Raw genomic sequence first — 5,654 nt, 5'->3', positions numbered from 1 at the left:
GATCTGGTCGACCATCTGTAACAACTCAACATGAAGATAGGAGCCTTGGTAGATTGGTCAGACGAAATCCGTTTGCAACAAGCAGCCGTCTTAAAAGGCAGTGGTTACCTGGTCGTAATCTGTCAACCAGAACAGTAAGAAATCGTTTAAAATCTGCGGAACTGAAGTCAAGGAGAGTCATAAAACGCCCGACACTTGACGATCGCCATCGCAGGGAGAGTTTGGCCTAGTGCAGAGCAAGGCAGAACTGGAACCTTCAAACCTGGCGACGAATACACTGGTCAGACGAGAGTAGATTTTTACTCCACGTAACTGATGGTCGAACCCGTGTTTGGAGGCATCGTAACGCAGCTTACACTCCAAGAAACATTGTTCCAACAGTGCCTTTTGGTGGGGGCTAAGTTATGGTAGTATGGGGCTGTGTCTCGCATGATTGCAAGCTGGATTTGGTAACAATCAATGGCAACCTTACTGGCGAAAAGTACACCTGGGACGTGCTTACACCTGTAGTTGTGCCTCACTTTGACAACCACATGTTAGCATCAAGACCTTTATTCATGGATGACAACGCTAGACCTCATCGCTCTAGGGCAGTAAAGGCTTATTTAGAGAATGAATCCGTCAACACTCTTCCTTGGCCAGCAAGAAGTCCAGATCTCAACCCTATAGAGCATCTGTGGGACCAATTGGGTAGGCGAATACAGGCTTTGGAGCCTCCTCCATAGACATTGCAACAGTTAGAAGCTAGGTCAATCATGACCCACACATTGATAATTAGTCATCGAAAAGTCAATATCGGGTATATCCACCGTTTGCCTGGATGACTGCTGCAACCCTGCGCCGCATACTGCCAGTTAGACGTCTGATTTGTTGAAGCGTTATCTGTCGCCATTCTCGGTGCAAGTGAGCATTTTGTAATGTGATTTGACAATTCAATAACGTTTTTGAGCTTTCACTGACAATACTTATTAAAGATAATTTTAAGCGTGAAAACTGTCCATATTTTGATGTCATGATATGTAAATTAAAAATTGTTATTTTACGGTGATAATCTTGTTTTCTTGTGCCCAATAATGCATAATTTCATTTGATAAACACGTTTAGATTGAATGGGAATTTATAATCAGTCACAAGAACGTCGAATCTGAATCACTTGAAAAAAACACGGGGTGCTTAACTTTTTTCTAGGTGTATAGTTGAACTTAAGGAGTCATTAATTTTGGTTGCGTTGTTATATATAGGATTATGTATACACCTCTTTTTAAGAACACGTGGGTTTAAGTTAGGCCTGGACTACAAGGGATTGAACTTTGTTCGTCGTGATATTACGTCACTACTAAATCCATGTATGTGTATCTGTTGACATACATATATGCATGTAGGTTGGAATGACGGCGTCATTAAAATTTCGTACTGAACATGGATACACCTTTACGACTGATTTATGATATATTGTTTCGATAAATAACTCACTATATCACTCATGGAGATTTGATACAAAATGAAACTCATCTTACCGTTTCGTTTTTAGTTTACTTACTGGTTAAATATACTTTATTAAAAATTATTGAGAATGATCGTACCAGTGATCGAAGCGTCATTTCTGTTCTAAAAACAAATCTTACTTACTGTAAAAGCTGTAAATTGTAATAAAATATAACTGAAGTTATGCTAACGGCAAATTAAATTTGTTTTTTTTATTGTTCTAATGTTTGTTGTAGTAAACGGAAATTTGGAGTTTTAATGTTCAGATAAAGACAGTACAGACGAATAAACATATAATGATGTCTTTACACTATAAAGAAATTTCTAAAAAAGAGCTTATATTTCTAATTGCTAAGTGAAAGACATAGGAATATCTTCTAATTTAAATATATACACTGGCTGGCTACGTTTTTTTAGAACTATACCTAACAACCTTCTGCCCGAGTAACGGCCATGATATAACGTGGCGTAGAAAACACAAGTATTGAAATGTGACCTGAGAGGTTTACTCATTTAGTCATTAACATTGTATGCAATTATTTGAGCGAAGTAGACAGAAGATAGTGATGGCGAATGTTTCGTTAAGCTCTTCCCACAGAAGCAGAAATGGATTGATATAGAAATTGTGGTGCCCATAGGGGATGCCTTAAGTCATCATTATATTCTTCAAATTATCCACACACAATGCGGGCATGGTGGACGTAAGCATTATCGTCGTGGAAGAAGTTGTCCCTATCAGGGTACAGAAGGAGCATCGTTCGATGCACTTGATCAGAAATGATACCAAAATAAACTGTTCTATTCATTATGCCTTGTAAAGTGTACAATGGTATACCAGGAAAACACGCCCTAAACCATAACTCCACTATAAGAGGGATGAATTATTATTGTACTTTTTTCCAAATCTGTCTTCTCCCTTTTATGCAAAACAAGTGTGATTCATTGGACCACATCATTCATCAGTACTTATTAGTCATTATTACACCATTTAAGTGCATTATGGTCAAAGTCCAGAGCTCGCCTTAGGGCCTGGAAGCTTTTGGGTTCTGGGTTAAATTTATGCATTCTCCTGCTTTTTCTGATAGTCATTTTCCTAATTTTGATGCATTTTTACTGTGACAGATTGAAAAGTGGGGGCGGACCTCCCACTTCCTACGCCACTGAACTGACTATTAATTTCGATCACGTAATATCTATCTCCCTTCTTCAGACTCAACGTACTTACTAATAAAGTCAATAATCAATAAAATATACTGCTCGATCGTTTCCTAAACTTTCAAAAATGTTATGGTGATTAAGCTACGCTCATCACGCTATGTCAGACTTCCCTCTAGCCAAATAACAACACAAACCTATAAAGGAGTCTAGATTTAAAAAAACATAGGTTACACTATTACACATATATAAACATACATACTCGCATATATATGCAATATTTTTTGAACGAGGGTAGTACACATTTAGATTAACTGAAATACTATAGATCACCGTAAAATATTAGGTCGTCAAGAAATTAATGTCGCTTTCTTTTAAATGAAAAAAACCCGAACAACTTGTATATCAGAACAAAACATTTATTAAATGAAACAGTCTCCATTCTTATCGATGATGCTTTTCCATCTTACAATAAGGTTGTAAATGCCATGATTAAAGAAATCTCTTTGTTTTGAAGCAAAAAACATGTCGATGTCCTCTTTAACACCTTCCACGTTTGCATCCATTTTCCCATTCAGATGGTGTTGCAGTGAACGAAAAAGATGGTAATCTGAATGTGCCATATCTGGAAAATATGGTGGGTGGGGGAAAATTTCCCAACCCAACTCCATAATTTTGTGTGCGTCAAACGTGCCACATGTGGACATGCATTGTCGTGGAGAAGAAGAGCATCTTTCCGATTGACGTGTGAAGGGAGTTTCTGATGAAGGGCTTGATTTAAGCGTTCCAGTTTCTGACTATAGATCTTTGCATTGACAGTTCGTTGTGGATTGAAGAGTTCGAAATAAATTACTCCTTTGATGTCCCACCAAACGCAAAGCACCACTTTCTGCAGATGGAGTCCAGGTGTTGGGGTCAAAAGGGTTTTTTTGTCTAGGATTGAGCCATTGTTTTGGGCGTTTAATATTCGCATAGAGAATCTATTTTTCATCAGAAGACGCTTGTTGAGTCTAACCCAAGGCAACACACTCGTATCAATATCAATTCCAACATATCGTACCTTGCCATCACAGTTTTTAAGGCTAAAGTCACCTGAACGAAATCTGCTGAACCATCGTTGATACTTACGAACGTTCTAAACATTTCCATAAACTTCTTTGATATTCTTTGTGGCTACAGAGGAGTTGTTTCCCTTCTTGTATTCAAACAGCATTACATGCCAAATATGTGTCTCGTCCTGTGCCATCGCTATAAGGGATTATAGTATATTAAACTTTTCATATTATATAGGCTACACTAACGTGACGTTTAGGTGGCTCGTTTAACTATTATACGTGATGTCCGTTTTTTATGGGGGGGGGGGGTTAATGAAAGTGTTCCAAAACGCGACATTAATTTCTTGACGACCTAATATATGGCGCATTCACTTCTAGAATTTCTGATAATACCACCCCGAAGTTTATTCCTGCCTAATTGTTACATAATATCTATTTTTTATACAGTCTTATTAAACTACAGATTAAAACTATAATCTACGGGAAGAAGATAAAACACTTATTTTTCTTGGTATTTGTAAAAAAATAACTTCATAATTTCTCTACATATTGTAAGTACTATTGTCACGTATGGAAGAAAACTTAGTTATTTTAAATTCGTTAGGAACCCATGCAATGGTAATATTATATCTTAATAATTAATATCTTACGCGAAAAGACCGATAAACAGCCGTGACTTGAACCGAGGATCTCTAGTTATAAGAATATAGGTCTATTACTAAACTGTCAGACAGTTCAGTGTGTCTTCCTCAATTTTCACTTACAAAGCCTCTCACTATGCATATGGACAGCCTATTACGTTATGATGACTACAAAGACCAAATCATAGACATTCGTCACATACTTACAACTGTTTATTTAAATCCGTAGATTCCGAAGTCACTTTTCGCTTATCGTTTTTTCACATAATATATTCATTGTTAATTATTTTAAATTGTATTTCCAACGTAGAATATAACTAACTAAAGGATTTGTTCATTATTGTTTTACATGGTGGAATATAACTAAGTAATTCGTTCAATATTTATTGTAGAGCGTACAACACAATTAAGTAATTTGTTTAGTACTATTGTCCAGTGAAGAGTAGGACTAAGTCATTTATTTAGTGCTAGCAAAAGTACTATGTCAGTGTGTGTGCGTGTGTATTCTGAACCTATTGTAGCATAGAAGAACAATCAAAAATATTTTAAACATTTTTGTTTTCCAGAAACATTAAAATGCCGTAAAGAAAGTACAGTAATTTAAGAATTATTTGTTATCAAAGAACTTTATCATTGCGTTAAATAGTTCACATTTATATTTGATATCACAATTTTCTATCACGCTTTATCAGAATCTATTACAATTTTTTACCGTTGCAGTGCTTCAGGATAGATAATACTGGTTGTTTTCCCATCTGCTGCCAAGGTGAAAAGGTTCTTACTATCATCAACCCTGGAGCTGGCCATGTGAAAAGCATGAGCTTTACAGGTTCAGATCAACAACCTTGGGTGTTTACCCCTGTGTCTTATTGATGCTCATGGCAAAGCCCAGTCCAACTGGGAACTGGAGGCGCTTGAATTGAAACACATTGTTACCAAAGCTCAATGGCTTTTTTTATATATATTAGAAGTTGTTATATAAGGAACAACCTCTTTTCTATGTGGTTTTTTCGCTAGCTTGTCTCATTAAAAAGGTGCGCAGGCGCATGCGTGCACACACACATGCGTGTCTGTCTGTCTGTGATTTCTATTTGTAATATAAGGAAATGCACCGTTGACTAATGTTTGACACAATTATTGTAACGGTATAGATTCTGAATGACCATTTGTAATGTAAGGAAATACACCGTTAACTAATGTTTGATACAATTATTGTAACAGTATAGATTCTGAATGACCAAATTATTTACTCCATCGCGATGTGGCCCGGCATGGCCAGGTGGTTAGGACGCTCGACTCGCAATCTGCGGGTCGCGGG

At 36.9% G+C, this 5,654-nt stretch overlaps 1 protein-coding gene across 1 annotated transcript in view; it reads left to right on the top strand.

The window, feature by feature from the left end:
• Positions 1 to 5,654, top strand: part of LOC106464996 (inactive tyrosine-protein kinase transmembrane receptor ROR1-like) — a 160,846-nt gene that overhangs the window by 68,061 nt on the left and 87,131 nt on the right. The gene's annotated exons all lie outside the window — the stretch shown is intronic.

The sequence above is a fragment of the Limulus polyphemus genome, unplaced genomic scaffold (genome assembly GCF_000517525.1).
Source record: "Limulus polyphemus unplaced genomic scaffold, Limulus_polyphemus-2.1.2 Scaffold1805, whole genome shotgun sequence".
NCBI classification, from domain to species: Eukaryota; Metazoa; Arthropoda; class Merostomata; order Xiphosura; family Limulidae; genus Limulus; species Limulus polyphemus.
This window is presented reverse-complemented; position numbering and strand designations above follow the sequence as displayed.